Raw genomic sequence first — 26227 nt, 5'->3', positions numbered from 1 at the left:
GCCATTTGTCAGAAACGGTGTAGGGTCTCCCGCTTGGGCGGGGGGTTGGACTAGACGACCTACAAGGTCCCTTCCAACTCTGATTATCTGTATCTGTAGTCCACTCTGAGACATGGAACCTCATGGTGTGACTTCTGGCCACATTTTTAGCCCAGCCTAAAGAGTTGTGGTTATGGGCAAAACCTGGAGGAGTGAATACTATCAGAACTGTAAAGGCTACAAACTTGAAATTTGGCATGTATGTTCCTCTTGGCTTCTAAGTGCTCACTAAGAAAAGATTTTTCAAAATGACCAGAGCATTAGTATTTCGTAACACGCTCTGAGGCTAAGGAGTTCTACTCCCCCTCCCCACCTGAAAAGAAATCTGTTGTAAATGCAAAACACAAGCAGAGGAGAGGAGTTTCAGTTTTAGTTTCACAGCACCAAGCAGCTTTAGTACAGAACAGCTAAACCATGCCCAGGCTCCTTGCTGTCTCCTTGTTCACACAGCAAATACTGCTTCACTTTCCAAACAGCCCTCAACTCTCTCACACACTGACAGGATGCTACCCAGATGAATACTGATGGATGCTGGTAGGCAGAGGCAGAACACACACACACACACACACACACACGTATGTATATATGTCACCTTGAGAAGAATATGATATACGTGTAGTCCTTGGCTGAGAACCACAATTGAAGCCAGAATTTTGGACCTAAGTCACTGCAGCATTAAGAAAGATATCCATATGATGCTTTGCTCAACATCAGCAATCTGAGCTCCCCATTATGGTCTTTAAGCAACTTCATACATTTGAGAATACTGAGACTCAAAGCCTTTCAAAAGCCTTCCATATTTTATCTTTTGGAATCTATATCTTTCGCTAGCATCCCTCTTCCTCTCTGTGGGAGAAAATAGCAATAGCACTTAGACTTATATCCTGCTTCACAGTGCTTGGCAGCCCTCTCTATTTTTATTTATTTTATTTTATTTGTTTATTTATTTGATGTGTCAGTCTCTTACAAAATAATAGATATAAGTATAAACATAAAGAATACAGGAAATAGGTACGGATAAATGGAGACAATAGGACAGGGATGGTAAGCACGATGGTGCACTTATGCATGCCCCTTACATACCTCTTAGGAATGGGGTGAAGTCAATAGTGGTTAGTTTGAGGTCTAAGCGGTTTACAGAGTCAGCATATTGCCCCCAACAATCTGGGTCCTCAATGCTAGTGAAATCAGCATTCTGAAATCTTTAAATGACCAGCCATAAGTTGAGGGACTACCTTGTTATCATGATAAAGATTAACATTTAAAAGCAAGGACAAAAAAAAAAAACACCCAACATTTACTCAGCAATTTGCATGCAGCTATATCAGTAGTTCTAAATACATTCTTTAAAAAGGTGTCCTTTATTCAATCAAAAGCTATCCTCCATCTAATCTCCATTTCTTAGGGAATTCAGTTAGTACAATCTACCTGATACATTGTACCAAAATATAGACAAGGGATGTCATAGACAAAGATGCAGGCAAATTTAGAAGTCAGGGTCAAAGAAAAATCTCACCTTAATTAGGAAAATCAGTTTATTCTATCTATTGCTATCAATTAATGTACAACCTTGAGATTTTCGCTCCTTCCAATTGGTTTTTATTTTTAAATCACTTGAAAGGTATACCCAATAGACTGTTAAAATCTGGCTGCCTATTTTGCAATTTGATCAGGGTACTGTTCAATACACTACGAGAACCCAGGCAGGTGAATTAATTCAGTATCCAAGACAATTTAGCCAACTTATTTTTATCAGTACAGGACACAAGAAAATTCCTCTTCTTCCTTGGAGGAAAGACAACTCTTTACTTGGATTTTTATTATTTAGAAATAGCTAGGAAGGAATACATTTATTTAGTAACAAATATATAGTTTTTCCTCCTTTGCCATGCACATCAATGAGTATTATAACTGAATGCATTCCACTGGAATAGAATGAGTAATACAGCACTGTATTCGGATCTTATGCCAAGAATTTGCTAAACTTGTATATCTATCGTATTCATACCATCCAAGAATGGTGATATCCTTGAGTCAAGGGTATGTCAAGAAGAGGGTAACTCATGAATTGTTACATACTTCAAAGGGGATGTTGTGAAATGAACTACAACATCCTGTCTCAAAACCTTTTTGCTTATACAGCACATTTTACTACATAGCACTTCATCAGCAAATATACTTCCATTGAAGAACGGAATTGTATTCCTTTCCTATCAATGAATCATAAACAGATCTGAGGATATGAGCATTAAGGGAATGACGTTCTCATTCAAATTTATACAACTTCAAAGTCCAATATTGATTTTACATTTCAACATTTCTAGTGTTCAAAACAGCAGATACACTAATTATGTCAACTACCGTTAACAGTAATATTTTCTATCACTCTTCTCCACATCTTCACATCACACAAGGAGAATTAGGTTGAGAAGGTATGTCTATAAAGGTTAACAAGCAGAACCGGGATTCAAACCAAACTTGTTTGAATTCCTAAATTCACTCTATATAGAGCAGGGGTCCCCAACATCATCTCTGATTGTGCCTGGTCCATGGAAGACAATATTTCCCCAAAAAACTGAGGCCAGAAGATTGAGGGCCACTAGAGCACGATTCTATGCTCCTTTTAATTTTTTGTTTTATTAAAGAGCCATGGTGGTGCAGTGGTTAGAGTGTAGTACTGCGGGCTACTTCTGCTGGCTGCTGGCAGTTTGAATGTCACCAGGCTCAAGGTTGACTCAGCTTTCCATCCTTCAGAGTTGGGTAGAATGAGGACCCAGATTGTTGGAAGCAAAAGGTTGACTCTGTAAACAGCTTAGAGAGGGCTGTAAAGCACTGTAAAGCAGTATATAAGTATAAGCGCTATTGCTATTAAGACATTTTGAAAACTTCCTTAGGAAGAGGTTTATTTCTAAGACATATTGTGTAATAATAAGATATATCAAATCCTACAATAATTTATTATCTGGACCATTTTCAGACTGGGTTCAGAGTATATACAGACAGCATGGGTCATCCTTGTGGAAGATCTCTGGTAGGTTTGAGACAGAGGTGATGTGAGAGTCTCAACAGTTTCCAATTCCATTGACCATGGTATCCTTCTGGACTGGCTTCAGTGGCTTGGCTTTTTCCCAAGGTGCTGAGAAAGGGTGAGACTTATTTATTAAATTTATATTAAATTTATATGCTGCCAATCTCACTGTTGAGAAATTATGGGCAGCGTATAAATTTAAGAAATAAGTAAACCTCACACCCTTTCTCAGTACCATGTGAACCCAAGGATTTTGTCAAAATCTTCCCAGCTGTTTCTGATAAAAAGATGAAATTATGATATTTGCCATCATGTTACACAGAAGTGGTATTCAGCAAGTTCTGACCAGTTCTGGACAACTGGTAGCGGAATGGCAAAGATCACCTCTGACTGGCCCCGCCCCCATCTATTCTCTGCCTCCCAAGTCCCAACTGATTGGCTGGGTCTTCTTTTGTTGCCCTGCACAGGAGAACGGAGCTGGAAAGCAGGTTAGTGGGGTGGGGAAGGAATGGGGATTTTACAGTATCCTTCCCCTACCATGCCCACCAAACCACACCCACACCACGCCCACGGAACCGGAATCTCACGATGTCACATAAATGCTGACTGTCCCAGTATATCTAGAGGACACCAGAAAAAGCTTGTCCATGGCGTCCTGACACATGATTCGGGATCCTTTCCCTTTAGAGATGCTAGGACCAAGTAAGGACCCCAGTGAGGAAAAACAGCATAAAGAACATGGATTAAGGCAGGGATCTCAAACTCAAGGCCAGATCCGGCTCATGGGGTGCTTAGATCTGGCCCGCAGGGTTGCCCTGGAAACAGCAAAGGACCAGCCTGTGCTGCCTCTGCCAGCGAAAATGGAGTTCGGGAGGGCCATGGGCAGCCCTCCCAAGCTCCGTTTTTGCTGGCAGAGGGTTGCAGGAGGCTGTCGCAGCCAAAAACAGAGCTTAGGAGCCCGTTCTCACTGACAGAGCACTCGGGCCACCACAGGGAACCCCACACAAATGATGGCCATGCCCTCTGGACCCCCAGGGCAAACACAACCTTTATGCGGCTCTCAATGGAGTTTGACACCCCTAGATTAAGGCCTTAAGAATAATATGCACTGATGGGTTATAGGCTAGGAAAGTGTATGAAGTTTAACAGCAAGCGTTACTTTTGCTAGTCTGCAAGGCTATGCATTTGTCACAAGGCTGAGTGCAATGATGCCAAAAAATTCTTGGTTTCACCCATGAGTCAGTCTAGTGAGGCAAGGTTTATCTTGGCCAATACATAGATCCCAGAACTAAGGCAACCTGCTCTGTCAAGTATACAGCAATTGATGGATTGTGTTCTTCGCCACTAATTTACAATCCTCCGTTGATGGTTCCAGCACTCACAGGTGAAAGTTAATTATACACTTGTTGTTGTGTTGAGGTTGTTGATTTTTATCTCACTGCCTTTGTTTGATGTTACTGGAACCATGCAAGAGAATATTCAGTCTTCTTGTGTGTTTCTCATGGGTATTCAATTAGCAACCACGAGATCAGAACATTGGCTTAAGATCCCAAATTCAAGTTCATGGTTGCTCACTTGGTGATTTTGGACCAGCTCCCAGTCCAACCCATTGCAGAGTTGTTGTGGGAAGATTAAGTTATAGGTACACTCCCCCAAATTGTTGGAGGAAAAACAGTATTGCACCAGATTGCTGTACAATCTGTATCCTCCTCTATAAACGCAGAACGTCTGAGATATATAAACTGATAACTCTTGGTATATTACCAATAGCAAAGGATGTTTGCTATTGCTCTAAGACAAGTGGCACATATGTATTGTAGTCGCTAATTTTTTGCTCAATTTCTGCTGGATAGGATTTTCATAGCGTAAATGAAAATTCAGTGACAATACAATGTGTTGTAGAGGTTTTTACTAAGAACTGAATTTAAAAGTTAAGGCTTTGGTATCATCAGTATATGGATGACACCCAACTATAACTCCAAGTTGCATGGGTGAAACCAGCTGTGTACTAATCTGAACAACTGGATAGGGAACTGACTTCAACTCAAGCCTCACAAAACTAAGTAGCTGTGATTGACTGAGCCCCCTTGGGTTAGGGACATTTCCATCCTTGATCTTGGAGGGGTGGTAGCAATTGCAGCCAGGAGGCCCTTTGCATAGGTTTACCTTGTTTGCCAATTTCACCCTTTCCTCCATCAGGAGGCCCATAACAAAAGTAATAATAATCTCCTCTGAATTTCAGGTTCTAATAATACTTAGATACAAGATAAATTAAGTTCACATATGCAACCCAATGATGTTAAAATAATGATTTTCAGCCAAAATCTTTTGATGCATACACTTTTGAGCCATAATATGGTTTTCATTTATTTAAGTTATTTAAAGAATTTATATGGCCTCCAGACTCAAAACGCTATGACTCCTGTTGGTGCACAATAAAAAAAGAAAAAACACAAAACAATCCCAGTTAAAATCCACAGGAAAAAGCCATGTGAGATCATTCCAGAGGCCAGTCCCATCAGATGGCATTGTTTCAAAGACGGGACTCAAACATTACTATCCTTAAGAGTGTGTAGGATAGAAAGTTACAGAGGTCTTATAAATATCCCCGCTCTGTATTAGGAAAGGTTTTATAGGTAAATAGCCAGCCCCTTAAATTGAACCCAAGTTATCAAACCATAGGGAGCTGATGTGGCTTAGAAAGTTAGTGATGCTATATGTGTATATGAGGTGCATCCATAACTATACCATCACTGGACTGTTGGGAGTTTTTCAACAGCTTTAGAGGCCAGCACCACATAAAGAACATTGCAGTACTCCATTCAGAAGCAATGGGTGGGGCCTCCCAATCCAGAAAGGGAAGCAACTGGATTGAAGCACAAGACAAAGTTGGGACAAAAGTACTTCTGGCCACTTTTTTGATCAGGAGCATCTCGAGTCTAGGAGGCTGGCCCAATTGCACATTAGTTCGAGTTGGGGAGTATAGAAACAAGAATGGACAACCTGGTCTTGGTAAATAGCAATAGCACTTAGACTTACTGCTTCACAGTGCTTTACAGCCCTCTCTAAGCAGCTTACAGTCTGCCTATTGCCCCCAACAATCTGGGTCCTAATTTTTACCATAGCTCCTGAAGTTTCACGAAAGACGTTTCTTCAACCAAAGACCTATAGCAAGGGTCTTCAAACTTGGCAAGTTTAACACTTGTGGACTTCAACTCCCAGAATTCCTGAGCTGACTGGAGGAGGAATTCTGGGAGTTGAAGTCCACAAGTCTTAAAGCTGTCAAGTTTGAAGAACCCTGACCTATAGTAGACAGATGCCAGGCCAGGACTTTGACAGCCACACCTGTTTAGCCAAGGACAAAGATCTACAATATAATACTATAAAACTGTACACCATGTGGCGGAATGACCTTTCCCAATAGTTTCCTGTAGATATTTAAAATAAGCGGGGAGAAGGTACAGCCCTGATACCCCTGCAAAGCAGAATTCTAGGGTGAGAAAACTCCCCCCAGCAGCCAACGGAATTTTGGGGGGGGGAAGCATCACAACATGATGCATTTCAACTCACTGAGCTGATCTAGAAAGATACCATGGTTAACGGTACAGAGCCTGGTGGTGCAACGGTACTGCAGGCTAACTCATTGCTCACTCCTGGAATTTGATTCAGAGGTCAGTAAAATGAAGACCCAGATTGTTGGGGGCAATAGGCTGACTTTATGACTGTAACTTTGTTGCTTGTATCCTTATGATTTATACTGTTTCCTAGTATGATTTGATTGCTTATTGTACCCTATGACTATTAAGTTGATGAATGTATCTTATGTACACTGAGAGCATTTGCACCAAGATAAATTCATTGTGTGTCCAATCACACTTGGCCAATAAAGAATTCTATTATATTCTGTTCTATTCTATTCTTTGTAAACCACTTAGAGAGGGCTGTAAAGCACTGTGGTGCAGTGTATAAGTCTAAGGGCTATTGCAAATCAGCGAGGCCCAGGACAGATGGGTTAAGGTCATTGACTTCAACCACTAACACAATATATAAGAAAGACCTAGGAATAAGCAATCAGGTACCTGTAAATGATTTAGACTTCAGTCCCCAAAAGTTCCAGGCAGCACAACCAAAACATCAGATTGTAGAAATTGTAGCCAAACACAACTTGACTAGAAGACAAACTGACTCATCTGCTTTCTTCACTTTCTTTCCTAATCCAATATCCTTTCAGCAAAGCCCTCATGTACCTTGCTTGGCAACATTTGTGAAAAAAACTATATCAAGCTAAAAAATTAATCATATCCTCATCACAACAGCCATCCAATCATTTCCAGTAGAAGCAACTCTTCAGAAAAACATGCTGCAATCTCTACATTTTAGAGATTCTTTGGAATTTATTACAGGAATTTTCCAAGGGATTGAAAAAGGCACTCTCAGCATGATAGGTTAGAATAGGGGTGTCAAACTCACATCATCACATCCCCTTCGCTAAACCAGGGGTGGGCGTGGCCAGGCACGCAGTCTGACAGCCCTATAATGTCTTTAAAAAATGAAGACATTCAAGCAAAGTGCCTGCATAACCATGATTTGATGCCAACTGCCTATTGAATAGCTTTCACCAGGAAATTAGCTCCACACCAAAAGGTTGGCATAACCTGAAGTTGGCACTAATCATCCCCATTGCTTTAAGAATCCCACAAATTTACACATTCATTACATATATCCATACATTTTAAACTATCCATAATCTGCCTTGCCCATACCTGGGCATCCTCAGGAAGTTGTAGTCTCTTATCTGAAAGGTATCATATTGGGAGACCTGATTGCAAGAAAAACCTTGCTGAAACCAGCTTTCCGATAAACCCTCCTGCTGGCTGTATCTCAGCTGTACAAAGCAGGCTAAGCTAGTTATCCTCTATATCTTTATTTGCTGTTACAGCCCCTTGCTGGGACTGAAAAGATGACTCAACGTTTACATGACAGAAAGAATGCAGTGAGTACTGAATATTTTGCACCACCATTGTAAGGGGCTGCCTTACTAATGAGACTAACAAGGTCTTCAAGCTTCCTCATAAGTAGCTAATAAAAGTGTATCCATCACATTTCCCATCTACATTATACTCCTTGATCCCACATTGCTCCCAACTTCAGTAGTCCGCTGAAGACATTTTTAACCAGAGTTAAACATTACATTTTCACTCACAGAATCTTCTGCTTACAAAGCAATTTCCAGGTCTTCCTGGACATGCAGTCCAAGAGAAAAATTCCATTGTTTGTATCATAGGTCACAAAAGCATTGCTGAAAATTATTTTCCTTGACTGGTAGTTGCTAACTCTATACATCAAACAGGCAGAATGAATAGCAAGCATTTCAGCCAATCATGGTTACACACAGAACACCATGAAACCTACTTACTTTAGATTTTATTTCATCAAAAAGAAGCCACAACATAGCTTGACTCCTATATCCTGCACTCCTTATCACACCTGTGAGGGTAGAGTCAGCTGTCTCTCATTTTGCTTCATACAGCCCAAGAAACCATTGTATGACAGGGCAATTATACTTAGCTCTAGCTTCAACTAACCCTTTTCAGGATTATACAGCTATATACAGCTGGAGACAATTTTCCTTCCAGATACCAGCAGCTTTTCCTGCAGCCAGCATCAATACACATTAGGGTGTGTGCTAGAGGCTTCCTAAATACAAAGCCAGTGAGGAAAGCAATTTTCCTTATAATGAAGCTAACTTGGTATGGACTCAGCTCTAGAAGGCAGACACCCAGCCTGCATTCAGACAACATGCTGGATTATAAATAACAGATAAATTGGCAAATCCACTTTCTTCATAACATGCCTGCTGTCCACAATTAATCCTGCAATCCCCAGATAATCTTTGCTTCCACTGGGGAACAAGACATCTTACTAAAACCACAGGCTATGTATTATTTCACATAACATGGTCAGTATTGGGTTTTTTAGACAAATGCTTCCAGATGCTGATACTAAATATGCATTTTATCCCATAAGAAAGGTTTAGCCTTCCCCACGTAACAAACAGAATCCTACAAGCCCTTCAGAGGCTACTAAAAGTAACAATACTTTATCTTCAAAAGATGAGCCAGGCACGCCTAAGTTAATTTCAACATAACTGGTTTACTCACAGACTAAAGCACCATTCATCCCTTGCTGTTGGAAAAAAACATATTCCATCTTGGGCTGCTTGGAGAAGTTACTATTTGTTTTCACTTGGGCAAGGAAGGAGCTGCAGGAATAATGTTACACCTGGGAGGAAAGTCTGCTCCAGGCAAAGCTATTAAGTTTAGAACATTGTCCAGTGACTCAAAGTACCAGGGCTCAATTTAACATATTTTTTTTAGCACATGACCAAGTGGGTTTACATTAAGAGGAAAGGCCTACAACTCCTAACCATCTATTTTCTCTCCCCCTCCAGTTTGGAGGAATTTGCAATTTCATCTTCTGAAATTTCATTGCAATCTTTATTCCACAACTCTTCCAAGTTTTCCTTTTCAGCAGCTGCAAGCATCTGTTTTTTTAAAAGGCTGTGCCAATACTTATTTTCTTAATCAATGCCCCCCCCCCATTTGAAATCCTGGACTCTTAGGGTGGTATTTTCCATGCAGAAAAGGGAATCTTCTCAGCCAAGTTTCCTATACCAAAACACCATATTTACAAAGCTAGCTGGGTCGGTCTCTATGTGCTTCCATTCATTCTCGTTACCTCCCTTTTTCCTACCCAAGATTGGTGAGGTTTCTGGATTCCTGGAACAAGTCTTAGAGCACTCTTCCACCCTTCCCCTTCCCCCATTATTTTTTTTAGGCAACAAATTTTTAAAAAAAGCTTTTAGAAAACGTAAGAAGGGGTTATAAAAAAAAATCTGTCTCCGTAGAGGTTTTTATAGCCCGCAAATAATCCATGCGCGTCTACTCGGTGCTCCACAGCTCGGATGGAGCTCAGAAAAGATTCTCGTTATTTCGCAAGCAGCCGCTTTCGGCCAGGCGGCCGGCCCGGAGGAATAGATCCACAAGGAGATTCCCTTTTGGGGGGCCGAGGGAGGAAAAAAAAAAGAGAGAGAGAGAGAGAGAGAGCCGCGGAAGACGCTTCCCTCCCAAGCTTCGACCCTTTAGTGGCCACCCTTCCTAACCCAACTTGGCGTTTCCAAACGCGCAGCCCACCGCGAACCCCCTTATTTTTTTTGCAGCTTCGCCCTTCCGAGGCTCCCAAAGACGTGCCTTTCACTTCGGTTGCCAACTTACCCGGCTTACCCCCGACCCGCTTAGCTCATGAGGCTTCCACACTGGAGCCGGCGAAGACGCAGCTCCGGCAACTCGGCTTAAATAGACGCAGCCGTACTCCAGCCTTCTGTTTAGTTAGCCACTCACAGCGAGAGAGATGGTTTTAATCAGATGCTGGCAGCTGAGGGCTACCCAGGAATGCGCCGCGATGTTTGCGCTGCCTGCCTCGGCTTCGGGCGACTCCCCCTTACCGTGTCTTTTCGCCTGCCAAAACTTAACTCCTTCCGCGCCGAGGAGGAGGGAAAGAAGAGCCGAAACGACGGCAGCAGCAGGAGGAGGAGGAGGAGCTGCGTTCGCACGACGCGTGATGCTCCCGCTGTGTGAACGACTCCAGGGGTTGCGAGTTCGCGCATCCCTTGAATGTCCACACTGGCAGGGTTCCGCCTGGCACCCCAGCCTGCGTTCAAACAACGTGTTGGCTTGTTAATTAATTAATTAATTAATCAATCAATCAATCCCATGGATGATTTCTTCAGTTTTTATTAGATTGGTAGAATACCTTGATTTGTCAACTAGCCAGAACCCCACCACCCCATGCTGGGTTTGGCACAACCTGCTAAATTGCCCTCCTGGCATTCAAAAGAAGTGTAAACTTAACACAAGGTGAATGCTAACCAAGTTTAGCATGTTGTGTGAATGCAGCGCCTTGCCTTTTTAACTGATTTGGTGTTGCCAGCAAATAATAAATCATCATCTTCATTTAATGACCCCCATCAAAAATTTTTTTTTTTTTTTTTTGAATTATTTATTATTTTTTTTAAAAAAACAAAAAAAAAAAAAAAAAAAAAGGGGGGGAGGAAGCAGGCAAGTGACAGGATTCATATAACTAGACGGGCTCAAATGTAGTTAGGGAAATTCTGGCAGGACATGTGAAACCAACTGGTGCAATTCTTTTATGCTTCAAAGACTAAGGTTAATCTAGCAGACTGAGTAAATCCTGATTAAGTAAATTATGGGTTAGATGTCCTGGAAGTTAGAGGAATGTTTTATTTTTATTTTTATTTTATTTTTTTTGCACCAAAGCAATAAGAAATGCTTGTGAGTGGAAATCTAAAAAAAAAAGTTCCATGAAATTCTATCCATTTATATAGTTTTTATTTTTTTGCAATTTGTATTATACCATGCAAAAATCTCAGGCCAAGGATAGCATAGGGCAGTGTTTCTCAACCTTGGCCACTTTAAGATGTGTGAACTTCAACTGCCAGAATTCCTAGACAACATGAAATCCACACATCTTAAAATGACCAGAGTTGAGAAGCACTTCTGGTATCCACAATTAGAGGATATGACAACAGCTGCAATTTTACACATGTAAGATTGATAATTGATTAATTATCCACTTTAACAAAACTTGGAATACTGGGAGTTACAGTCTTAACACATGGGCCTTCAAACTTGGCAACTTTAAGACTTGTGGACTTCAACTCCCAGAATTCCTCAGCCCACCATAGATGAAGTCCACAAGCCTTAAAATTGCCAAGTTAGTAGAGCCCTGGTCTAAGACATCTGGGGATTCCATCAGTGGTGGGATTCAAAAATTTTTACTACCTGTTCTGTGGGCCTGGCTTGGTGGGTGTGACTTGGTGGGCAAGGCAGAAGAAGAAAACTGTAAAATCTCCATTCCCTCCCCACTCCTAGGGAAGGATATTGCAAAATTCTCATTCCCTCCCCACCCCACTATCCTGCTTTCCAGCTCCGTTCTCCTGTGCAGGGCAACAAAAGAAGACCCAGCCGATCAGCTGGGACTCGGGAGGCAGAGAATAATTTGGGGTGGGGCCAATCAGAGGTGGTATTTGCCAGTTCTCCAAACTACTCAAAATTTCCGCTACCGGTTCTCCATAACTGGTCAGAACCTGCTGAATACCACCTCTGATTCCATGTTGGAAAAGTCTTATGTAGTTATTTCAATGATTATAGTAAGGAAACACACATGAAACAGGATTACCACATAACTATTATTACAATTAAGAGTGTTATTCCTCACATTCCTGAGCAGTGAGTAAGTTTCAAGGGCAGGATGATTTTCTTGGGTTGAGAAAATGTGTTAGGAACAAGCATACAGACAGTGGGGAAACAATGATACTCTTTCAGGACAAATATCCCAGGAGAACAATTCCAGCATTTTTTCCCCAAGATTGCATCCTCAGTTCTGGCTAATGCAATCAAGAACTCCTTGGTTCACTTTTCTCTGCCTCTTCCTTTGAAATGGAAGATCCCTTATCACTGACTCCACCTAGGCAACCAATCGTCTTCTTTAGATAAGGATATGTAAGCCATTTCAAAAATAGTTCCAACTCTCATGAATGCTTCCTTTAATGATTAGCTTCTGCTAATGCAAGGGTCTTCAAACTTGGCAAGTTTAAGACTTGTGGACTTCAACTCTCAGAATTCCTGAGCTAACATGACTGGAGGAGGAATTCTGGGAGTTGAAGACCACAAGTCTTAACACTTGCCAAGTTTTGAAGACCCTTGCTTTAAGATCTTATTCAGAGGCGTTTGCTTGAGCTCTGGGGTAGAATAAGTTGCAGTTAGATAATTCAGGAATCCTTTTGTTCTAAAACAAGGGTCTTCATTCAAACTTGGCAAGTTTAAGACTTGTGGACTTCAACTCCCAGAATTCCTGAGCTAACATGACTGGAGGAGGAATTCTGGGAGTTGAAGTCCAACAAGTCTGAAAGTTGCCAAGTTTGAAGAGCCCTGTGCTAATGGAATATCAACCAACCTTTCCTGGCTGTGTTGAACAAAATAGGCCCTGAACCAAAATCATCAACCTCAACTCATCTGTTTTATATTATTTGCCTTCATAATATTGACATCTCAGGGTGGGAATATCAATGGCTACAATTTCAAACATTTTACAATAGCTTTTATTTAAAGAAAAAGGCTACATTATTATATAAGATCTCTGATATGTAAATTTTCTCGATGGTAATCATCAGCTGAAAGAGCTGCCAATTCCTTGTTTTAGAAAAGCTCACTTCAGTCATACTTGGGTACTATTACAACTCAAATGTTATTAGATGAAATAGATTGGCAGAATTGACTGAAGCCATACTTCCCACCTTCCTTACACAAACTATGATTTAGGATTCCCAAGATGAGTAATGATCATATCATGAGTTGAGGATATTTCCAGACTCACTGCACAATCAGAAGAAACTGTACATTAATTTGGGAATGGCAGACGAGGCAATTGTAAGTGGAAAACCTTATTTAAATCCATTCAATTTCTTTAGAAGTGGAATTCATGGAGGAGGTGACTATTATACTCAATATGGTACTCTCAAATTGGCCAGGGGTGGGATGCTGCTGGTATAACAACCAGTTCGGTGATTGTGTGCTTCGTGTCCTGTGCGCGTGTGAACACCAATGCAAAAATCCTTAATGTGCTGACCTGGAGTGTAACACAAATGTAACAAAATCCAAAACATAAATAAATGTCCTTTAATGCCTCCAACTTGGCCCCACTGTCCAATACTTCTCAGTTGGAGATTAAACTTATTCAAAAATAGTCTTCAAAAGAAAGCAATACAGTCCAAACTCAATGAGCAGATAAAGGTGAAAATAAAAAAACCCAAAACAAACTACAACGAAGGAATTTCCACAACAAACCAGAATAACAAACCAGAATAACCAGCTTCAAGGCACAGTCCGTTAGAAGGACACCAACCAAGATAACTTCAGCCCAAAATAAAACACACTTTGCTTCTAGCAGCACTGTGTTTTAACCGTCTCCCTTATATACTATTCTCCCCATCTGCAACCAATGAGGGGGATCATGGCCACTTCCTCTCTCATAAGCCAAGTTGTTTCCTTCTCCGTTCCTCCCTGCGTGTCGTAGGATGAAGAGGGGATGGGCCTGGTTCTTCCTCTGACTGCCCAGCCAGCCTCTGCCCTTCCCCAGCCTCCTCCATAACCTCTGGAGCCACACCTCCACTTCCTGTTGGCTGTTCTTCCTCTCCCTCAGAGTCCGACTCTAACAAGGGCATGACACTTACCTACTATGTTACTTTGGGAGACTAACACAGCTGAGGAGCAGCAATCCACTCTTCCACGCTGATCAGCTGAGACGATAAAGGTCAGTACAGTGCAGGAGCAGGCCCACATAATCATCGGAGTGAACCAGTTCGCTCCCAGATCATCTCCAGAGCTAGAGGTTTGCCCGAATAGATCCGAACCAGCAGAATCCCACCCCTGATATAGGCACTGATTATGCTATGCTCAATATACATCATTGCTGAGATTCAACATTTAGCACAGGTTCTGATGGAGTTCTGAAATCTTTGTTGGCCATTGAGGGGAGCAAAATGTTTGATTATATAGGGCACTCTCCAATTCTGTCCATTTTTTCTCATTAATAAAAAGCTGAATCATATATTTGAGTCATAATGAATTTGCCCTTATCACATTATATGGCAATTAAATCATTGCATATGTGCAAATCTTCCCATCCACATTGCCTAAATCGTTAGAAATGCCAATGTGTCCTTTCTACACTTTCCTAAAAGCTTACTATCACTGTTCCTCTAGAACTTACAGCTAATTACCTAGATCAGGGGTGTCAAACTCGATTTCATTGAGGGCCACATCAGGGTTGTGTTTCATCTCGGGGGGCAGGGTGAACATGGCTGGGGTGGGTATGGACAGCTCGACATCACTCGCGTCGGTGGCACCTGTGGTGGCCTGAGTGCTCTGCCAGCAAAAATGGCTCCCAAGCTCTGTTTTTGCTGCAACGGCTTCCTGCAACCCTCTGCCAGCAGAAATGGAGGTCTATTTTTGCTGGCAGAGGCACCACGGGCCAGTCCTTTGCTGTTTCCAGGGCAGCCCTGTGGGCCAGATCTAAGCACCCTTTGGGCCAGATCTGGCCCGTGGGCCTTGAGTTTGACACCCCTCACCTACATCAAGGAGATCACTCCTTCAGATGGACATCTGAAACACTTATAGATTTCACTTTTAAAAGATTATACGGTACACATACCATGCAAAATCAGGCAAAAGTTTTCTCTGACCTGTGAGAAAAAAATCCTTAGCTTAGGCCTGGAGGCCCACAAGCCGGATATGTCATGCGCAGGCCAGGCCACCCTGGCTCAGCAAAGGCAAAAATGTCATGATCTAGCCCATGTCATGACTGAGTTGATACCTTAGCCCAGAGGTCTCCAAACTTGGCAACTTTAAGTCTTGTGGACATCAACTCCCAGAATTCTCCAACCAGCTGGCTGGAGAATTCTGGGAGTTGAAATCCACAAAGTCTTAAAGTTGCCAAGTTTAGGGACCCCTGCCTTAGCCCATCAAATTTCACTAAATTCAATCCTTTTCATCCACTGGTTTTAGGTTCTCAAATTTAGAATTTCCCATTTTCAGTATTGGATAATACCCTCCACCTTCTATTAGTTGGAGATTCTGATATTTCTTTGGCTTTACATATGTTCAGGCACTACTAATAGATTTCTAAAGATAACAGTTCAAACAATTAGAAGCATCTAAAATATATGGCAAGGTAATTAAAGACAATTAGTGTGTACCTTTTTTTAAAGAAGGAGGAATACTTAACGAGGAGGAGGAGGAGAATTCCCTAATCGCTCTACTATCTCTTGCCCTTGATGAATCATCTGTTTCTACCAGGACTATCCTTGAAGCATCAGAGTGTTGGCAAAGTATTATTATATCAATAAGAGCTACAAGGGATATGGTTACCTTGAGGATTAAAACAAAGATGCTCAGCAGCATAAAACCCCCCCTCAAAAACTTCAAAGCCAACTGTATTAGACATAACTATCCCATTGCTATCTTAGAAGGAGCAAAGATCTCAAATTTGCAGCCCATGACTTACAGAGCAGGTGTCAGAAAGCTCACATGTACTGCTGTGCTGGTTATCTGCACTTTGGAGACGCAGAAGCTTCCTTCCTCTTTTCTATCTTTAGACCAGAAGTCTGTTTTCATTAGCCCAGTCTGGTTCACCAAATATTTCATATCATAATCGTGATAAATAAAGTTCAGCAAATTGAATGGAAACCTCTCTGTAATTCTGATTTTAAAAATAAGGCCTGAATGATCAAACACACCAAGATAGATTCCCATCTGTGGCTGTTAGTCACTGGTGAGAGAAAAGTACTCTGCACGTCCTCACTGGCCATCATGGTCCATTTGTATATTCATATGAGAGCAGGGGTGGATTCTACTGGTTCGACCTGGTTCGGGCGAACTGATAGCTCTGAGGATCAGCTGTGAGCAAACTGGTTCACTCCAACTATCAGCTGTTGGTCCCACCTGCTTGCCCCAGCTCTAGTCTGTGCTTTATATCCTGGTTTTCAAGCTCAGCTGATTTGTGCGGCACAGTGGATTGCCGCGTGTCAGCTCTTTTACACACAGGGACTGTTGGAGAAGGTCAGTATAGCAAATGCTCTGTGCGTGCCCAAAGTGCGTGTACTCACCTACCCAGTTGTTTACACCGGTTGAATCACAACCCTGTATGAGAGTGATAGCTCCCCTCCAAACTATGCTAGTTCATTGTAATGGGGGATACTGCATTATTGGTCTCATACGTTTGGAATGGCAACTTCCAGAAGGCTCCTAGAAGAACACAGTTATAATGGATTTTGGAGGCCACCAGGTTGTCCTCGAATCACAGGAATCACCATCAGAGATTTTTTATTCTCCCTTCTGCACTCCCCTTTCCACAACAGTAGGAATAGTAGAGTATGCAGGGTTGTCTGGGACACTGCACATCATCTTCCTGACCTGTTTTCCTTGTTACCTTCTGGGAGGAGGCTTCATGGTATCCAAAGCAGAACATCTAGATCAGGTGTGTCAAACTCACATCGTCACATTGTCATCACAGGACATATCGTGACTATTACCCTCTTTGCTGAAACGGAGGTGAGCGTGGCCAGCATGTGACACATTCGACACGTGGGCCACGAGTTTGACATCCCTGATCTAGATTCAGAACATCTAGATTCAGTTTGTTCCATATAGCATCAACCTGGTGAACTCTCAAGTTATCTCCTTCCGCTATGTATTCAAAATGGACAGTGATTAATATACATGTGTATATTAATATGTATAAATATGAATGGTGCAGGTATATATTTATGTATGTATATAGCACATGTATATGTGTGTTAGGTATGTGTTCGGGTAGATATTCTCTTGAAAGCAGGCAACATAATTTCATTTTTAATGTGGGCTGGTGTTCTCGCAGTAAAAAAAAAATGACAATAAAATTATCTTATCTTATCTAGAAGGAATGCTATTTACTGCCCTGTCCATGTTGCTTTGATGGAGTTTTGAAAGCAACAGATTGTGAGCTCACTTTGGCAGTTGCATTTGCACACAGGAGCCACAGCCAATTCACAGGTGGCCCTTGCAATGATGTTAAAGGACTTGTCAACTGAGGTAAAAAAAAAAGCCTGACATATTCAGTGCAATGAAGCAATCATTCTGGGCAGGAGACTGGGTAGATTCTTTTTTGAGCTTTTTCCAATTTGGCACCCAATGTGTCCCTTTTTGTGTGTGTGGCTACTATTAGGATTGGCCCTGTTAAAGACCTATACATGGTTGGTTCTCTAAGCTCAGGAATAATGAGTCTGTGAGATTGCCAAATGAGAATTCATAGCAGCCCCATGATCATAGATGAAAGATAATGGGGTTTATAATTCATTACGTTCCGCAGGATCAAATATTCTCCACGTCGATTGTAGGCCATGCTTAAATCTCTGTTATGATTCTACGGTGTTTGGCAATTCACCACCTGGAGCAGCTGTTTTATTATTGTGCTAAATTGTAAACATGGTAAGAATAACCAGCCACCCATGGGCCTGAGGAGCTGAGCTTATCATGGCCTCCCACATGCTTCAATTTGAAGCAGCTGCAAAGGGAACATTTGGCTGCCTCTCACTAAGAACTGAGCTGCAGCCTTTAAAAGAGTTTCCCTATCACAAAAAGAACTCTACCGAAGGAGGAGAAGGAAGGTTATGAAAGGCAAGCAGAAAAAAAGGGAAGTGATGTAAATCAATCCTAAAAACAGGCAGATGTTGTAATCCAGGATGTGAAAGTCTGCTAGACACCAACTTAGAAATTACTCACAGCAGTATGATTATCCTTGCGATGGATCCTGAAGAATTACTGCAAGTTCTAACAGAAGTTGCAGTACTTGCAACAATAATACTTATAGCAGCACATTGTCAAGATGATCTCAAAATAGCCTGTAACTCCTGGTTGGAAAAAGGGACACACACACACACACACACACCTCCTCAACAATTTTACCGGGATGGTATTTTTTGCTTCAAATAGTTTTGCAAGTATCTCTGCCACAGTTCCAACATGGGCATGTGTTAAAGCTAGAAATAATGCTAGACAAAGGACTCTTGTTGCCAGCAAGTGCTTAAATGTAATCCTTTCCTGCCCTGCCCACCCATGTTTATTTAATCTTCATTAAAAACAAAATGAGTAGAATAATCACTGACTTTAAAGTTCTTAAACATTCATTCAGAAGTCAGGCTTGGAATTTATCAGTGATGTCGCGTGTCAACTGGAAGACCAAAGTGCTGAAAAGTAACTGGCTCTTGCAATGTCTGCATTCAAAGGTCATTATCCCAGTTCCTTTCTTTTCTTAATTGGTTTAAGACCCAATGCTCTTAATACATCATTATTTTAGCCATTGTCTATCCATTGCAGGTCAAAGGCCCTTTCCGCATGTTTCCATCCAATACTGTCGTGAGCTTCCTTTTGCCAGTTTGGCCCACGATACTTGCCCATGATACTTGGTTAATCTATCTTGTTTTCTTTCGTGGATGTTTTTTATCAAGTGGGATCCACTCCATGACTGCTTTGGTCTACCTGCCATCAGTTCTACTTGCTATGTGACCAGCCTATTTCCATTTCAATTCTTTTACTCTCTTGATGATATCGTGTACTTGTGTTCATTCTTTAATCCATGTGCAGATCTTTCTATCTTGCCTTGTGATGCTGAGTATGTATCTTTCCATGGCTCTTTGTGTCACTCGTAGCTTTCGTATCGATTGTGAGCCCCAACAGTGCTTTTTCAAGAGGCAACTGGGCTTTCTGTTTTTTCTTTGAGGACATTTCGCTTCTCATCCAAGAAGCTTCTTCAGCTCTGACTAGATGGTGGGGAATGGATGGATCATCTAGTCAGAGCTGAAAAAGCTTCTTGGATGAGAAGTGAAATATCTTCAACATAAAACCAGAAAGTCCAGTCATCTCTTGAAAAAGCATCGTTGGGACAACCATGACCTGGATGATTGAGAATCTCCATAGACATTTATCAATTGTGAGGTTAGTATGCATGTTTCATCGGCATGTTGGAGCAAGGTAGCATACACTGATTGAAAACTTTTCAGGCATAAGGGGAGGTTGTTCTTGAAAATTATGCTTAGCTTGCTGAATGCCTGTCAACCACATTTAACACGCCATTCAATTTCCTTTATTGTATCACCTTCCATTGAGATTCATTGTCAAAGCTATATGTAGAAGTCTTCTATGTCTAGTTCATACATGCACATGTGTGCCATATTTCTTTTTGTATTACTATCTGGGTGGGAGATCACTTGGAAATGCCAGGCAGAAAGTTCAAAATATGTTTCAGAAGGTTGCAATGGCCAAATACTTCTGTATTGCTGTCAGGAAAGCTCTATGCCCATTATCAGGATTGGAATTGACCCTTTACCTTACTTTTCCCCTGAAATACAGAAGTTCCATATGCATCTAATGTGTGTGTGTGTGTGTGTGTGTGTGTGTATCTCAATGTGTATGTATGTATGTATGTATGTATGTATGTATGTATGTATGTATACATCTCAATCATCCAGGTCATGGTTGTCCTAAAGGTGCTTTTTCTAAAACAACAGGACATTCTTGGCTTGCATTTTTTTTAAAAAAATGTTTCACTTCTCATCCAAGAACCAAACTGAACTTCAGAACTGAAGAAGCTTCTTGGATGAGAAGCAAAACATTTCAAAGGAAAAAAATCAAGAAAGTCCAGTTCACTTTTCAAAAAAAGCATCTTTGGGACATTTAATATGTATGTTTTATAAACATAGAACTCATTGTACATTTTTTTCCACATACTGCACACTTCTTCTAATTGATTTCCTATTTTGTTCATTTGTTTTTTTATCAACAATGAGTAAAATACACTCTTTTGTTCTGCCAGTAAATATCTTGGAACACTCTGCAGTGTAGAAACAGATGGCAGTTACGATCCATGCTCTTTGCTCAACTCAGCACAGATTCTTCTGTATATACAAATGAGCATGACACATTATTACAGTTTACATCTACTTTCATAAGCCTCTGTGTTCCTTTACGGGTGAATGTACAGAGCCCAAGGTAGATGCTACAACCCCTTATATCTATGGAGTTGACTATGCTAACCAGCAAGATGGATAACAACGCAAGCTGTTAAAAGGTAACCTCAAAATTGAACAGTTTGGCCACATATACTTCCATTTGCTTCTGAAGATTACTCTTAGAGTTATAGAATTGAGCAGTCTCCTATAAAATTCTTATGGGTTGGTTCATTACAGTTATTCTGCACACAGTTCAAACATTCCCACAGGGCGCTGGTGGAAATCCTGCAGGATAAGTGATAAACAGTAATTATAACTCAAGGTTATTTAGCAAGCTTCATGGAGAGTTGAATTTGGGTTCTCATAATTTTTGGCTTCATTCTAATGGCACTTCCACACCAAATTCCACACCAAACTTTAGAATTATTTGGAAACCAACCTGCAGTGGTCTTCATTCCTTTTTGAAAAGAACAATGTTAATGTTCAGAGAAAAAAGCTAGAAGACAGTGAGAAGCCAAAATTCCCATTAATGATGGTCCAGAGATTCTGTCCAGCCAAAGCAGTTCAAGATAAAAGGTGGATGTGTTATGATATCATATGGCTCATGCTAAAGTGATTGACTCTGCTTGTGGACCCAGTGACAGACCTGGAGGTGATCTTAAACTGTTACAAAATTCTGTGCAGCCCAGGGATGTTCATACTGGCCCTTTTTCATGTTTTGAGATTTAACCTTCATCAGAAATGAGCTTGAGAAGAGAATGTAAGAATGATTAAATAAACATCAGCTTGACCTTGGGAAAACTAAAGGATGTGAAAAAGAAGCTCAGGATTACCCCATCTTGATCTTCTTTGGTATAAGAGGGCGGAGGGCAACTTTCAAGGTTTTAAGATTCCATTTTATATCCTATTTTTGGTGGCACAGACATTAGGCATGAGAATTCAAAATACCTGGAAAGCTCCAAGCTGCCTGCTCCATCTCCAGCCATTACAACAGGCTTTTTTTCTTATAAGTCTAGATTTGGGTCATCCTAATAATCTAATAAACATTTATATGGCTGCCAAATCAAGGTGCTCCATAAACCAATTGTTTCAAGCAGTTCAAAGTTTCCTCCCTAATGCAATGTACAATTGACATGGTGCCCTGGAACAGAGAGAGAATATATGTTTAAGGTCATACATCCAATCCACTGAACACTATCCTGAACATCAGGTAATTCAGGTTATCTTTCTTGAAAACAGCTGTTTAGTCTGCTTTGGCTAAAAACCTCCAAACATCCTCATTGGAGTTGAATTCTCAGTCTTAAAATCTGATTGCAAAATCTGTTCAGGCATTTGGTTCAGCATTCTCTGTGAGCAGAGTCAGTCTGTGTTCTCCAGAGTTAAAGAGTATTCCCAGACAATATGACCAAGAGCTACAATTGCTGGACCATTTTGGAGTGTAGTCCCCCAACAGCTGAAGGATATCAAGTTGAGGGTGTTATCTTGATCTTTGTACATCATCATCATCATCTGATCCAGCTCTCCGTGCTTTTATTGTCATTTTCCCTAAACAACTTTTAAAAAAAACAATGACACACAACATGGAAGATACAAACAAAATAATTGAAATTAAATAAAAAATAAGATAGATCTCAAGGAGGTATTAAAACAGGAATACTCAACCTTTGATATGTTGAGAATACATATTTCTCATAGAAGGGCTGCCATGATAGCCAGAGACTTAAAACATCCAATCGTAAGACTAGTGGGGTGGCTGTCCTTCATCATCTCCTTTCATTCTACCATGATACTTCCTGCCATAACTTTTGTCTGGAAGAAAGACACAATTTCAGCGAAGTGTGCAACCACCTTCCAATATGATTTACCAAGAACCTGCCTTGGGATAATAGGAATTCTGGCAAATAAAAGTTTTCATGGGGGGCCAACTTTTTCTTTGTAATTTACTAATTCCCCATGTAGTAACCTTAAAGAATCTAAAATAATGAAAGAAGTATGAAGGTTTGTGGAAGATGTGATTCTTCTATGCCACACTGGCATTTACAGGAGTTATGTTGGAATTTCAGGGCCTAAAATAAGAAAAGCCATTTCTATAATCAATAAGAACTTTAAAGGAGAATATTTGTAATTCAGGGTTGAAATGAGGGACACTTGTACTCTCTGGATTTGCTTGTTTTCTTGCAAACGTTTCATTGCCCTAACTAGGTAATATCATCAGTGCTAGCAAGGAGTGCTGTTTATATTCTGGTGACTTGCTACCCACACGGACAATCAAATCACCAGAATATAAACTGATAGAAAACAGCACTCCTTACTAGCACTGATGATGTTACCTAGTTAGGGCAATGAAACATTTGCAAGAAAACGAGCAAGCTCAGAGAGCACCAAAAGCTCCTCAATAATAACTGTGCTTTTCTCCAGTCATGAGACATTATACCCAAATATATCCATATATATCTGCCAAGCCTGACACACACGATTAAAAAGAACCCAATACATAAGCCTGAGGATGGCAGATGAGATTCTGCCGAAACGTCGCTGTAATAAAAGCACAAATATTAAGACATGGGAAAATACCCGAAGAAACCTAAATATCATACATACATACATACATACATACATATATATGTCTAGGTGTGTTCGGGTCTTTTCCCCTGTAAGATTAAGAGTATCTTGGCGACATTTCGGCGAGGTCCCACTCGCCATCCACAGGCTGGTGCTTTCGGCTTTGTGCCAGTGCAAGCATGAAGCCGAAAGCACCAGCCTGAGGATGGCGAGTGGGACCTCGCCAAAACGTTGCCAAGATACTCTTAATCTTACAGGAAAAGACCGAACACACCTAGACCTACATACCTGTACCGTGAAAATCTATGAATATATATATATATATATATATATATATATATATATATATATATATATATATATATATATATATATATATATATATATATATATATATGTGTTTTCTGAGGTTCTCGCGGGTATTTGTATGTGGATCTTTGGTTATTCGGGTATTCTCCTGCGTAAGATTCAAAGTATCTAGGCAACGTTTGGCGAGGTCCCACTCGCCATCTTCAGGCTGGTGCTTTCGGCTTAGTGCCAGTGCAAGCAGTGTGTGACCGGAGCTGCCATCTCTATATATACAAGTGGTGGGGATGGTGTGCTGGGCTGGTTGGCTGTGCTGCAGCCTCTTGATTGGTTGATGGAGTTGATGTTGGTATAATGGGCTGTGTAATGGCCTTTTGTTGTAGAGATATCCTGGATCTTGTGCTGTCATCTCCTGGGTCGTTAGCCTCTTGTGTTTTACGGCTTGGGTAATGGGTTGTGTGATGGGCTTGTGAGTTCTTTTGTTGTGGTATCCTGGGTCTTGCGTTGTAATCTCCTGGGTCGTTTGTGTTTTGATCTCTTTTCCATTAGCCTCCTGTGTAGTAACAGCTTGGGTAATGGGTTGTGTGATGACCTTGTGAGATTTATTGCTGTGGTATCCTTGGTCTTGTGCTGTGATATCCTGGGTCATTTGCTGTGTTGTGACTTCTTGAGTTCTTGAGGTGTAATTTCTTGAGTTTTCTGATGTGATGTCCTGAGCGGTGGCTGTGATGTAGCATTTTGGGTTTTTAATATGGCTTTGAGTTTGGGGTCTGGGTCTGTGTTCGTTTGGCTTCGAGTTCGTGGTCGTGCCACATCTTCATGGTGGGGGTCAGTTCGCTTCATGTATGGTTCAGAGGAGTTTGAAGTGGGTAGTGATGCAGCTGCAGTGCGGCTTCTGGTCTGTGGTCGTGTCTCATCTTCTGTGTGGGTGTGAGTCTGATTTTTACGTGGAAGTGTGGTAGTGGCATCTTGTGTGGCCCTCATGGGTGTGGGTCTGGTGTCATTTATCATGTTGGGTACTCGTCTGTTCATGAGGGCGGGTTTCCAAATGGCTGGTAAGCGGAGGTGTCATCTCTTTTATTCATGCTGTGTGGGCGTTTTCTATCTCTATGGCTTCTCTGATTATTCTGCTGCTGTGGTGTTCAGTTTTGGCGATAGTTCTGGTATTTTTAAAGTCAATCTCATGTCCTGTGGCTTTGAGATGTTGGACCAGGGAAGAGGTTGGTTCTTCTTTTTGATTGAGTTCTTATGTTCTTCAACGCGTGCACTTATTCTTCTGTTAGTTTGTCCAATGTATGTGGTGAGGCAGGCAGTGCAGGGGATTTCATATACTCCTTGGTTTTCTAACTCGATTTTGTCTTTAGGGTTTCTTAGGATGGTGGATATTTTTCTGTTTGTGCAGAATGCTGTTTTAATGTTGTGTTTTTGGAGGATCTTGCTGATTTTGTCTGTAGTGCCTTTTATATATGGGAGGAGGGCTTTGCCGTTCTCTTGTTCTCTGTCTTGGATTTTGGTTGGGGTTTCTTTTTGGATTAGGTGGGTGATCTTCTTTCTTTGAAATCCATTGGCTGTTAGTACGTTGGTGAGAGTGTTTAGTTCGGTTTTTAGGTGTTGTTCATCAGCTAAGCATTTTGTTCTGGAGATGAGTGTCTCAGCTACGGAATTGATCTGTGCTGGGTGGTGGTGTGAGAGTGCGTGTAGATAGCGGTTTGTATGTGTTTTCTTTTGGTAGATGGTGTGTCCTAGGGAGCCATTGGGTTTTTTGTATACCAAGACATCTAGGAAGGGAAGTTGATTGTTAGCTTCTGTTTCCATGGTGAATTGTATTTTGGGGTGTAGGCTGTTGAGGTGTGTGAGGAAGTTGTTCAGGAAGTTGTTCAGCCACACGGGAAAGAAAAACTGAACAACTTCCTCACACACCTCATATATATATTTATGTGTGTGTGTGTGTGTGTATGTATATGTATATGTATATATATTAGCCCATATAGATCATATCAGTGTACAGGTTCAAACACATATTACCAATAAAATTCCAAATTAACAATTTAAAATGAGAGTAGGGTAAAATACAATAATTTAATACATAAATATGTAAAATAGAATAAAATGACATAAAATTATATTTCTATATTACCCCTGCAATCTACCCCAATCAGGCCCACATATGCCAATCTCAGTCGGACCATTTTAGTCAGAAATTGTGCTGTATTGAATGTCATTTTCATATTCTGGCCACGCATGAGGTATGTTGTTTTAATATGGGCCTCCCATGGGTCTATATGTTTATTATGTGGATCAAGGTACTTATCTCTCATCCCCTACAGCAATTGAATAATATATGAGTCAGATCTTCTACCTCTTCATCTCCACAGATACATGCACGTTCATTGTATGGGATAGAATGGAATCTCCCAAATCTAACCATTATATCAAGTTGTTTGAATCTTGCTCAAGTTTTTTTTCCCCAGAAAAAGAAGTATTGCAATTTTTTGAAGTTTAATAATATTAAAAATAAAGTAGGGATGTTTTTGAAATTATCAAGTCCAACAGAGTAAATACTGCAAAGGGACCAATTTCAAGTAAATGATTCCTGCCCCTGCCCTTTGAAACTAGGTTCACACAGTGTTACATCACAAACTAGCATTAACAAGGCATCGTTTCTATGT

General features: G+C 41.0%; 1 protein-coding gene across 4 annotated transcripts in view; it reads right to left on the bottom strand.

Moving 5' to 3' along the window:
- DAB2 (DAB adaptor protein 2) overlaps positions 1–10571 on the bottom strand; it is a 46436-nt gene extending 35865 nt beyond the window's left edge. For all 4 annotated transcript variants that reach the window (XM_026666432.2, XM_026666434.2, XM_026666435.2 and 1 more), the window contains exon 1: positions 10342–10571. The gene's annotated coding sequence lies outside the window, so the exon portion shown is untranslated. The remainder of the gene's footprint in view (positions 1–10341) is intronic.
- Between the last annotated feature and the right edge of the window lie 15656 nt (positions 10572–26227).

This window comes from Notechis scutatus, chromosome 2 (assembly GCF_049901735.1).
Source record: "Notechis scutatus isolate UNSWTSFEM ecotype Mainland chromosome 2, rNotScu1.2, whole genome shotgun sequence".
Taxonomy (NCBI): domain Eukaryota; kingdom Metazoa; phylum Chordata; class Lepidosauria; order Squamata; family Elapidae; genus Notechis; species Notechis scutatus.
Note: the sequence above shows the minus strand (reverse complement) of the source record. Positions and strands in the feature narration are given on the sequence as shown.